The 13,136-nt window shown below is 36.6% G+C and overlaps 1 long non-coding RNA gene and 1 pseudogene across 1 annotated transcript in view; one reads left to right on the top strand and one right to left on the bottom strand.

Annotated features, from left to right (window-relative positions):
• LOC100735954 (putative dimethylaniline monooxygenase [N-oxide-forming] 6) overlaps positions 1 to 6,068 on the top strand; it is a 28,190-nt pseudogene extending 22,122 nt beyond the window's left edge.
• The window catches only part of LOC134474012 (uncharacterized), an 82,564-nt gene that overhangs the window by 31,108 nt on the left and 38,320 nt on the right, over positions 1 to 13,136 (bottom strand). The gene's annotated exons all lie outside the window — the stretch shown is intronic.

Here is a 13,136-nt window from a genome sequence, read left to right as displayed (position 1 = left end):
GAAAAGAAAGCATTCACTGAGAAATTTTATCTTCTGGTCCATTTTAGCCAAGAAAGAACCTATTTAAGGAAAAGTTAAGAAGGAACTGTAAATAAGGAGACCAAATACCAGGCTTAGGAGGCAACGCCTCATTCCAAAGCATTTATCTTGCCCAATCTTGTAGACTGCTGTAGTCACGAAACAAAAATAATGCTGGCTTTTATACACTTAAAATTACATTAATATAAGTTTTAAAGGTGAGCTACGTAAGATTTTTTTCGTCTTGGCCAGCTGTGGTAGTGCATGCCTGTAATCCAGTTACTTGGGAGGCTGAGGTAGGATGATCACTGTGAGTTTGAGGCCAGCCTGTGCTAATACATAGTGAGTTCAAGCCCAGCCTAAACTGCATAGTAAAACCCTGTTTCCAAAAACAATTGTTTTTGTCTTGTAAGAGTAATATTATAGTTTGTCTTCACCATTTGAATGACTAAAATTTAGCTGTAGAAATCCATTCATTTTAAGAGCTAAACCCCCTCTCTGAGGAGGTTCCAGCTACCGTAAATTGTTCATGACATGTTTTCACTCCTCCCTTGGTTGCAAGGAAGGAGGAGAGCTGGGATAGATAAACAGGTTTTGCTGTGACCTCTTTTTTGCCACTTTAAAAGACAAAAAAGAGATTTCAGAGTTAGAGAAAAAAACAGTGTGCAAATATACAAATAAATTCAAAATTTTAGTTTCTTCATGTACAAGAAAATTATATATCCTATTTACAAAATGACATATTTTTATATGTAAGATAAAAAAATTCCAGGATCTCTAAAGGAAACAATCACCATGAAATATGTGGTCACGAAAAAATCATTCCTAGAATTTTAGCAACTAAAGTATCAAGGTTGTTATATTTTCCTTTGGGAACCCAGCTGATAAAAAAGAATCAAACATGAAATATAACAATTTACCAAGGCAAACCTGGCTTCCCCGTATAAGACCTTAAGGTTAAATGCAATAGTTAATATTGTAATTATCCTTGTATGTACCAGGTTCCATGCTAAGTACTTTATAGAGTTCATTGAATTCTCACAATAAGCCTATCAGAAAGATTCTAACATTACCCTGATTATACACACAGGGAAATAAATACAGAGAAGTAACTGTAAGAGATGTAGCTCATTTATAAATTTGACCCATTTGGCTTCACAGTCTACACTTTTAATCACTTTTACATTCCTAGAATTAATTTTACTTTCATCCATGTGGTGAATCTCTAAATAGCATATATACATATAAGAGAGTTTTCAAATTTCTAGGGGCAAAAGAGGAAGCTTGGATAGAAATTCTTAAGGATGGTCACAACAGGAAGACAGGAATTTCCACAAGAAATTTCTTTCCTTCATGATTGATCAAATTTGGTTTCAATGCTATAGGTTATGCAGATATTTCTTGTAAACAAAATATTTTACAGCACTTGTGTTTGTCTCCTGCTTCTCTGTCATTGCTATACAGCTCCCTGAGAAAAGAGCTGACGCTCCATGATGAGCTTGTGTCCTGTATCCTGTGTGGCACCAAGCCCAGTGTAAAGGAGTTCACAGAGATGTCCGCCATGTTTGAAGGTGAGACTGTGTTTGAGGCATTGACTCCATTAGCTTTACAATAGGCTGTACTTATATTTATCCCTTCCTTTATGACTCCATCATCAAAAGCAAAGCCAATGAAGTTGCCTTGTTTAGAGGCATCTTCCTCCCACTACTGGAGAAACCAACAATGGCAGTGATTGGCCTTGTCCCTTGGATCTGCCATCCCTACAGCTAACCTGCAGGCCCACTGGGCTGCTAAAGTGTTTGCAAGCAGGTGGGCCATGCTGTCTTGTGTTTTGTCAGTGAGTGTCTACTATATGCTAGGCACTATGCTAGGATCCAAAGGGAACAAGACAGAGACGCTCCTTAAATTCTCAGATCCTAACATGGGATATGAGGAGGATGCCACAAAAGCAGAAGTTTGGAATTTTCCAGGGATGCAGTTGGGAAGATGAGTATGTATGTAAAGGGAAAAGTGAGGAGTAACGTGAAATGTATGAGGAACCAGACAAATTTTAATGTAACGCAGAGGCAGAAAGTGGCCAGAAATGGAAAAAAACCTAGGGCTTATAAACTATTTAAAAGGTTTTCTGTAACAAGAAGCCTGCACTGTGACAGTGCATCACAAAGGTGAGAAGGGCCACGTTGAGTGAGAGGCATACTGGAGAGGGCATCGCCATTATTCATGGCAGAATCACAGTGTTCCTCTGTCTCTCTTGGCAATTTTCTCCCCCACCTTACTCCACTGTAGACCCCATGACCACCGAGGGTTACAAGAATTCTCATGTGAGAAAGTCAAGAAAGCAAAGAATACATGGGAAAGCCCAATGTCTCGAATATATTGATTTAATTTACTTCAGTTATGTTGATCTTTATTGAAAGTGTCCTTTTATTCAAGGGCCCAAAAAGGTTCACCAATATAAATATCTTACCTAATATAGTGTTTGTAAAAACATGTAAGTAATGAAGAAAATAATACAATCATGGAACCTAAAAGCATAGTGTACACTTAGGCTGCAATTTGCAGTGCATCATGAAAGATAATTATTTAAATGAATCCTGTCATGGCATGTCTTATAAGAATGCTTTCATGGAAAACACCTCTATTGCCTTTTTTCTCTAGAAAGGCACACAACAATACCCAGAGCATAAATTATTAAGAGGATATTGGAGATGGTTCAAAAGCCTAGAAAATCTGCATGAAACAAAGGGTATTAGTAATTTATTCAGCAATATTTATTGAGCACTTATTAGTGTCAGGCTCTGTCTTGGTGTTTCAGACAAAATAGCCAACAAAGCATGCCAAAATTGTAGTCCCTTAGTTTCTAGTGGAGTCCACAAGAAATACCGATTATATGGTACCATCAGGCAGGGATAAGATGTTAGCAATGCATGAGAAGTGTTCCTGTACACCAAACATCACAGTAGCTTTCTTCTGTTGTTACAAAGTCAAATGAGGTAAAAGTTATTCCTCAGGAGAATCCTTCACAAGCCCAGCAAATTTTGCCAAAAAATAAGCAAAAGAAACCCTAATACTTTTCTACTGTCCCCTCAAACATGTTCCCTAACTGCAGACTGACACTAAAACCCCAAGTTTCCTTTCATTATCTAGTTTAAACTGCCACGTACCTCTGAGTAAGTTGTTTTGCCAAGTTATTCCTTGTGGAAAGTTTTCATAAGAACATGCAGACAGGAAATATGAAGAAATTATTAAGCAACTATATGCATGAGGTATACTAGAAACAAGTTAATGATTAGGGTGTCTGTAGTGTGACAAATATAAGAAATTAGGTGATTTGAAGACAGAAGTATCTGCAGTCACTGCCTGATGTCAGGCCAGTTTTTCTACTCCTAGAGAAAGTTCATCAAATCTTTGCATTTGAATTGTTATATAACTAAAGATGCCCAAGAAAAACTCCTTTTAATACAAAAGTTTTAGGGATAATTTCATTCATACTTATTGAATGAATTCCATCATGTCTCATTATTCATTAATGATTTTGTCTTTTTTTCAGTACGTATCTTTCTCCATTTTTTTTCCAGACTTGTGTACCCTGCCAACTACAAATAAAATAAGGGATGTCATTGATGAGAAAATGGGGAAGAAACTCAAGTGGTAAATAATTTTACTTGATAGCAAAATAGTCCTAAAACTTGCCTTTAAATGCAGAAAAATATTACTATAGTCTAAAATGTTGTCATTAGTCAGAGTTCACATTTTTAAAATGCTATAATAAAGCAGTATTTGATAGATAAACAGCCATCACGCTCCCCCTGTATAACTATAGAAGAACAGTTCTCTAATGGATGATTTTTGCCTTCTAAGGAACATTTGGCAAAGTCTACGGAGATTTTGATCTATGTAAATGGCAATAATATATTACTAGCCTTTATGAGTGGAGAGTTGAATGCTGCCAACCATACTATATTGCTGAAAACACTTCACCAAACCAAAGAATTATCTTGTTCAAACTGTTAACAGTGCTAAATTGAGAAATATCTCCCTACCTTTTCCAAAAAAAAGACTCCTCCATCAGCTACATATACCCGCTATGTCATCCCCTTCCAGCTAGCTGGAAATTGTGAAGTAGTGTCTAGTATTTACTGTGACAAGAAAGCTAAATGACAATTTGAATTGAGTTTATTTAGTCCTAATATTTTCTTTTTCTTTTTTCTTTTTTTTTTTTTTTTTTTTTTTTTTGTCTTTTTCCTTTTTATTGGTACCGGAGATGGAACTCATGACTGCCTGCTTGCAAGGCAGGCACTTATGCTGCTGAGCTAAATCCCCAGCCCCAGACCTAATATTTTCTACAAAAACAGCATTCACTTCTGATTTATCCAAACATGTGCTTTCAGGAACATCAAGAGGATGCTATGCTTGATACACTGTGTCAACTTGAGAAGTTTAGAAGTTTAACTGAAAGACTCAGCAAGGAGCAGGGTTCTTACTTTGTAAATATCCTCATCCTGTGCAAAGGAGGGCAAGGAGATTTTGTGAGCGCTACAGCCCCTAGAGGAGGCGAGGCCTGTGTACAATGTAAGGAAGGAAAAAGGCTTGCTCTTCCCCCTCTTTGCTCTGGCTTCTGCCTTGAAGTGTTGCTCCACAGCCATGCCATCCTGCCTTGGAGACAGCTTGATTCTGGACTGAAACCTCCAGAAACTGTAATCTAAATAAACCTTTTCTTCCTTCATTTTGGGTGCCAGTATTTGTCCCAGCAATGCAAGAAAAGTAAAAGTAACCAAGACAGGATCTATAGAAAGCTATTTGAGTAGCTTGATATCAGATATTTAAATATACTTTTCATGTTAATTTCAAATTATATAACACAATCAGTGAAAACTAAGTTAATAATGGATCACATTTGAATGAATAAATGATTGTATATGAAGTTTTTTTTTCCTCTCTAGCCTCCAACACATCATTCATTGAATGCCCCAAGGCGAAAGAAATGGAATCCTCACACTTAACATAACCTGTCTTGAATGACACCATCCAATTCATAGGCCAGCTCTCAGTGGGCACACCTGTGTGCTAATATAATCACTCATTCAGCTTGATGTCCTTCTCTTTAGGGGCCAATTACAATCAAGAGGAAGAAAAGTGAAGATTAAATTTCAGTTTCATTGATTAAATAATAAGCTGTTTCTTTAAAACAAATGAAGCCAGACTCCAACTAAAAGTATAAAACAATCAAAATTAAAGAATTAGAGCAGTATTAAATCTATACATAAACCCAGTTTTAAGCAAACCAACACAGCAGTCTACTATGAAGTAGTATTGGATGCCCTATAAAGAGCAGTCACATGCTGGAGAGTAAATTAAGTCAGGCTGGAGCTGGAGCTCAGTGGTAGGATACTTGCCTACCATGCTCAAGGCTCTATGGGTTTGATATCCAACACCACACACACACACACACACACACATACACGCACATATGCATGCATATACACATGAGGAAAATTAATCAGTTACCTTGAACCAAAAAATCAATTCACTCCAGGCCACACAGCAGAGGCAAAAGCCCAAAATTATCTCAAACTCAAACGGAAATTAGAAAAAAGAAGGAGAAAAAGTTCAGCCAAACAGTATTAAATTCATGCTTTCTTTTTAAAGAAAAAGAGAGAAATGAGAGGGCATAACTAGAGGTGTGGGACAATATGCTGAACTGTTATTTTTCTGAGGCAGAAAAAAAAATATTAATACTTCTGTTTGCAATTGTGACTCTCATTTCAACGTGTTCTCTTATTTCTCAGGTTGGGGAAGAACCACACTTTGCAAACAGATGACATCGCATACATGGATGAGCTGGGCTCCTTCACTGGGGCCAAGCCAAACAAACGCTGGCTCTTCTGACAGATCCCCAGCTGGGCCTGGAGGTGTACTTTGGCCTTTGCTGTCCATACCAGTTTCAACTAATAGGACCAGGAAAGTGGGATGGAGCCCGAAATCCACTGACCCAGTGGAACTGAATAGTGAAGCCAACCAGGCCAAGCACTGTCAGTGAAGCTTGGTGACCTCTTCACTTTTGCAACACGCTTAAAATGCTTTCATATCCAGAGTTCATTCTTGCTGTTCTGCTCACATTTTATTAACGATAACATCTTTGAGGGTTCAGTGTTCAACAAAGAAATTTAATCACAGAATATAACACATAAACACACATAATCTTGATGTAACTCTTTCCTTCCTTCACATATAAAACTGAGTCCCGGATCCTTTGAATCAAAGTATAAATAAATGGCGAATACTCACTCTCCCTGTTTCTCATGAGAATCTGTCTTTTAAAAGATTTTTCTACGTGATGAATTAAAGTTTGAAATGTTTGCAATAAGGAAAAGGGTGGAGAGTTAAAGAGGAATAAACACAGGCTTTCCGGCTAGATGAAGTTTAATAAGGTTTGTAAAAGACGCTTTATCTTGACAGTTATAGTGTATCCATCAGTGTATTTTCCACAACACTGGCTTAAGCATTGACATAAATCAGTACAGAGAGATAAGCTTATGCCAATATATCAACTTAGATAAAAAATAAATTGCTTGAAGGAGGTCTGGGTATGACTCAATGATACAGCAAGTCCCTGAGTAAGTACTTAGCACTCCAAAAAATAAAAAATAAAACAAAATAATGACAAGAATTTTTCCAGAAGAACTTCAGGTCAAAATGGGCTCACTAGTAAACTCCACCCAATCCTTAAGAAAGCAATAATGTGATTCATATGCAAATTCTACCACAAAACTAGAGACAGAATATTTCCTGGCACATTATATGGGATTATCATGGCATTGATACCAAAGCAAAACAAAAACAGAGAAGAATTAAAATTCAAATCAACACCCCTAATCCAAAAATATATAAAATGGATAGAATATCTTGACCAAATAGGATTTATTTCAGGAATGTAATATTGGTTTAACAGTTAATGTAATTCACTGTACTAACAAACTGAAAATGAAAAACCATATAATTATCTCTATAAATTGCAAAAAACATCTCAAAAACCAACATTCATTGGACTGAAACTCTAGCAAGTAAAGTTAGAAACTTTCTCAACTTCAGTAAGCATAACTACGAAAAACCTACAACATTGTACTCCATGGTGAAAAGCTGAATGCTTTATTGCTAAAACCAGGAGCAGTGTAAAAATGCCTGTTCTCTCTTTTCCAATTCAGTATAACACTAGAGTTTCTAGCCCGTACAATAAAGGAACCATAAGAAATAAAATACATTCAAATTGGGATGCAGAAGTAAAACTATTTACTCTTAACATGATCATTTATGTAGAAATTATTGTTAAGTCTATCTAAATATTACTAGCACAGTGATTGTATATCTGTTTCTGTGTGTGTGTGTGTGTGTGTGTGTGTGTGTGTGTGTGTGCCAGGAATCAAACTCTTGACCTTGTGCTTTCCAGGCAGGTGTTTATGCCACCGAACTATATCCCTGGCTTTTGACTGCATTTCTATATGCTAACAATAAACAGAATGAAATTGAAAACTCTTAAACGCATTTGTAATAGCATCCAAAAATGTGAGTTATTCAAAGTAAACTTAATTTATGCTCAGTGAGACCTATATCTTAAAAACTGCAAAGCACTACAAGAGAAAAAGTGGAGAAATTTACTATATCCTGGGTTGCAGAGTTACATCAAGATTATGAGTGTTTATGTGTTATATTCTGTGGTGTCAATTCTGCCCCAAACTGATCAATAGTTTCAATAGAATTTTTATCAAACATTCAACATGGTTGTCTGTAGAAATTAAAAACTGATTCTAAAATTTATAAGGAATTAAAGGACCTAAAATGTCCAAAACAACTTTGAAAATAAAAAAATATCAACGTGCTAATACTACAGTATCTTATTTCAGAATCTTATGAAGCTATATAATCAAGGCAGTATATATTGGCAGTATATAAACTAATAGAATATAAAAATTAAAAAATACATTTCATGGAAATGGAGAGAAGAAAAATGTACACCAATCTATCCAAGTTTGTTTTTAGGATATATAAAGGTTATTTTAGTGATCAAAATAGGCTCAGACCAGAGTTGGCTCCAACATATTCACATGTATGAATGTGTACACTCATGCATATATTGTGTTCTGTATAATATTATATTGTATAACAGGGTATGAAACTGAAAACTAAAGTGATTCCAAATGTATCTCTGTGAGTGCTCTGTTTAGTCTGGAAATTTAGATATTTAGATAGCTGAGAGAAATAAAAAGTAATCTAGAAGTTTAGATATCTGGGAGAACAAGAAAAATATTTTGCGTAGGGGTATGTGTGCTTCTGCAACATATTTCAGGGTGGGAGTGTTCTCCGCTGCTCCATGGTCTCCCCAGCGAAGATTCTGGAGAAAGAAAGGCTAAGTGCAGTGCTGGGACTTTCAAACAGAACTTCTGGGCAAGTGGAAGCTTCTTTAGTAGATTACAGTTGTTGTTTTACTCAGCAGAATATGATACTTTATTAATTTGTATTCAACGAAATTAATGCAATGTTAATTACAACTTCTTGGCCATAGGTAGTAGTTGACCAAAAATGGCCCTCCCACTCATCTTTACCAACTATGTAAAATAAGCGGGCAAAAGGTCATCAAGTAGTAACAAAGAGCCAGGAAACATGGTAACCCAAAGGATAATTTATTGTTCTCATTGAAGACTCAACCTGAACATTTATGAATTGTGTGCATATGTGGGTGATGGGGTGTATCTATGATTTAATCTAGTGTAAGAACTATATCAAGCAAAGATATTAAGAAACCAAGCCATGCCTTCCCATAAGTCAGCAGCTATCAGGCTGGGATGAGAATTATGAATAAATAAAACCATTTTACCAATTCATTATCAATAATAATCACCAGTTTTCAATCTGATTAGTAGAAAATATAATTCACAGATTTTTCTGCTTTGTAACAATACAAAAGAAATTACATTGTTAGTGTTATACTTTGCTCCCAAAATCCTACCATAAATTAACATGCTTAATGAAATAATAGACACAACATTGTGGTCATGGAAATTCATTCATGTCAGTTCTCTTGCCTGTGTTATGCATGTGCATGGTATTATACCTGAATTTTTTCCAAACATTTCCTCATTAATCTTCATGGCATTTCTTGTAACTATTAACATAACCCTGCCCTACTTGACAATGAGGAAATAAGAGCTTCAAGGTAGTGTGGGGATTAAGGACAAAGCTAAGCCTCAGCATTGTTTCCAAAGACATTTGGCTATCATTTTTTCTAAACAATGCACAAGAGCAACCGAAAGAACTGAGAACCAAGAGAACATATTTAAGTCTCCACTCATGTAACCTCCTTCATTTAAGAAGTTGGTTTTACTCCTAATAGATATGATTAAGTGCATTGTGCCTTTTTATTTATATGTGCATATAATATATACATGTTTGCAGCATAGACATGTATGTATATATGTATATTTATTTTACATATGCATAGGTAGACATATGTAAAATAGACACATGATACTTCAGCACACCAATGAGGAGTGCTACCTATTTAATATATGAAGAACATTACAGGTGGTATATGTGTAGGTATATATGTATATACTTTTATATAATAAACAGTGAAAATTTGATCAAGAGTACAAAGGTGATATGAAGGGAGTTGGTGCCCCCAATCCTCTGATGTTCAAGAGTCAACTGCATTTAAAACCTGTATTCTACATTGAACTGCTTTGGTATCACCTGTCTCAACTGTCCACTGCCTAGAACTAAGACAGTACAGCTTCAGTGACTGCCTTATCTTACAATAAAAGAAGCAGTACAGAGAGCTCATGAACAAAACCCAAACCACAGAGAAAATTATATGCCTTGTCATCCTCCAATTACAATTTTCAAAGTTCAAGGAAAGTTAAAGATCTCTGAATTGAAAGAAAAACCTTTGGTTGATGTTTTGATCCCCCAGCATTATCCACCCCCTCTTTAATACCTCTTTGACCTTCTGGAGTTAGATAACTGATGGCCTCTGGCATTTTCCAAATGTGACCTCCTTCCATTCACAGAGGAGGATGCCAGTCTGGTGAGGCAGAAACAGTCCTGCAAGTGCCAGCTCTAAATGCAGAAGCCACAGTTTCCTGCTCAACAACTAAAAATAAAGCGCTGGATTACTTACAAACTAGAGACTTAATTATTTAATTGGATATTGAAAAGGCATAAATGCAAACAGCTGAATAAAATAATCACTGTAATTTCATTTATAACTGTGAAAGCCTATAACTATACCAAAAACCCACCACAGTGTACAATAATGTATAGTAAAAGATACAAGATCAATTTATACATACGGACATGGAACACTCTGAAATATACTGCTTTGTGAAAAAAGAGCCAATAAAATCCCCTACAATATTTTCCTGATTCTGTACCTGTACATGTATGCATCCATACATAGGTGAATACACAGGAAGAAACAGCTGAAAACCAATTATCATTAGGAGCTTGCTCCTGGGTTGAATTAGCACTAAGAACGAGAGGGAACAATAGGTGCTGGTGCCTCTTTTCTACTTACTCTTGTATTCTTTGAGTTTTTAAAACAAAGATGTTTTCCATGTGACTTGTGCTATTTTTTAAGAACTATTTTTGAGAAAGACGTATCGCTGAGCTCAGAAAGATGACTGCCTGACACCTTGTGACGCAGGGTAAGCAGAAAGAATTTAGGTATGAATTTCAGCCTCAATTTCAAGTTCTTTTCCTTCTGTCTCCATGGTGCGACTTTGTCCTCTGTGTCACTTTACCACTCCCCATGTTCAGATGCAGATTTTTTTATTCAGCATTACATAACAGTAGCTATTGCGTTTCTACTGCAGAGTGCAGTGATTCATGCATTTGTAGGCCCTGGAATGCACTTTACCAGAACAAATATTTGTGGATAAACCAAATGAAGGTCAATGTAAGGCTATGAGCAGAATCCACTCATAATATTCAGCCCATACATAAATGCTCACAGGCTCAGGTTCCCAGGACCATAGCACCAGGACACAATCTCGTATGAGACGGAGAAGAACAGTGCAGCCGTCAGAGGCCCTGAATACCTCACATGGCTGAGCCTGGGAACAAGATGACCACGGGTTCTGACAATGCCTACCCATCCCTTGTCTGTTTTCACCACTGCTATAATCTAACTCTCCTCAAAACTCTCAAAAGGCTCTTATCATCTTTAGATAATGTCCAAGCTCAGCAAACAAGGTTTCCCATGATCTAGCCCAGAATTCCTTGCTATAACCTCTTCCATCCCCTCTCTTATCACTCTGGGAATACTGGCCTCTGTACATATTAAGGTAACGATTCTCTCTTCTGTGCCCCAGTTCATGCTGCTTTCTTTGTCACTGATACCCTCCATCACCCACATGCATCTCCATCAGCTCTACTTGGATAACTCCTGATCTGTTATTTGTTCTCTCCCAATAGTGTCTTTTCCTATAAACCAATGTCCTGATTATTGATTTACTCCCACTTGGACCACAGATCTAACTCCCTCTATGTACCTATTTTCAGGGAAGAAAACAAATTTGAAAAATGAATTTATACTGTTTTTATTATTTATTTATTATTTATTTATGCCTTTTTGAGTCAGGGTCTCACCATGCAGTTCACGTTGGCCTAAGGCTCACTTTGGAGCCCAGGCTGGTCTCGAACTTGCAACAATCTTCCTGCCTCAGCCTCCTGAGTGCTGGGATTCCAGGAGTGTGCCAACATACCCAGCTATACTGTTTTAAATGACACACATTTGCTAACAGAGTCAAACCTTTCTAGCCATAGGCAGAGAGGTCAGATTTTGCAAATAAGAATACAGAATACCAAGTTTAGTATTATAACTGGGTATTTCCCATCTCTTTTCTAGATACATTAAAATTATAAACCTCTGCCTAAAAACTCTTAACACATGCAGACAAATATGTTCTTCCATTGCTTTTAAATATCTGGTTGTGACAAAACTTGTTGATCCATTCATTGTTCTTTTTATATGTACTGTAATATTTTTGTTCTATAAATATGTTATCTGCAACAGAATGTGATTGGTCTGAAAGGTTTTCAACATATTAATGAGGCTTAGGACACAGCATTCCAATGTCACTGAGGAAGACAGAATATGGCACCTTAACCTACCCTTTTCACTTATGGATTATTAGGAACTGATAATTTTGAGAAATAACAGACACAAGAGAATCTTGAAAACAAAGCAGAAATTGCCCATCAGTCTAGAAAATTTACATCCGTAGACATCCATTTGTATGAGTACGCTCTGTGGAGCAGGAAGAAAAGTATTGCTAAGCCTCTCCCACAAGTGGAGGATGAGCCAACATAAGCCAACGCAATGAATGCTGTTGTTCTTTACCATGCCCTTCCTGGCTGTCTTCTAAACTGTGTGCCCCCATAACTTTCTTCTCCCTTGTTTCAGGGGTCATTTAAATCTGAAATCAGTTGCTTCTCTGACATTTACACTAGGCTCATTTTCCCCCAAGTATAAGCCATGTATACATAAGGTATGCATATTACTAAACTTTTACTTGTTTTTCTCTCATTGAGCAGTCTTTTGTTATAGCTGCGCACCTCTCAAAAATAAGAACTCATGAGGGTAGAAAGAAAATTATTTGTCATCCATAGACTCAAGAATTTAAAAAAAGAAAGAGAGGAAGAAAACAGTGGGTTAAGTAGGGAACTGGCATAAATACTGGCCATGCGGGGAAGTACATTGTTAGTGAGATTTGAAGAATTTGGTTGAACATAATAAAGAACTTCTCGATAGAAGTTCTGATAAAAAGTTTTGATAAAAACAAAATGAGTGATAAAGTGAAATACACCAACTCCCTTCTTTACTAGGCTTCATACAGACAATAATCTTTTATAGGTTTCATTAAAACTCTATGTAAAATTCATGATATCTTGGGTACCGTGAGAGCCAAAGTTTATTGTTGCTAGTGTTGGGGTGCAGAAAATGATGCCTCAAGGGGAAGTCCTCAGAAGCAAAGTTTCTCTCTGACCTTCTCCTTCCCTCGTTTCTTTTCATCCATTATCTCCTAAGGCAAGTTGTCTTTCCCAAAGTAAGATATAGAAAC

This window comes from Cavia porcellus, unplaced genomic scaffold (assembly GCF_034190915.1).
Source record: "Cavia porcellus strain 051 isolate PalLab524CR breed Dunkin Hartley unplaced genomic scaffold, mCavPor4.1 scaffold_29, whole genome shotgun sequence".
NCBI lineage: Eukaryota > Metazoa > Chordata > Mammalia > Rodentia > Caviidae > Cavia > Cavia porcellus.
This window is presented reverse-complemented; position numbering and strand designations above follow the sequence as displayed.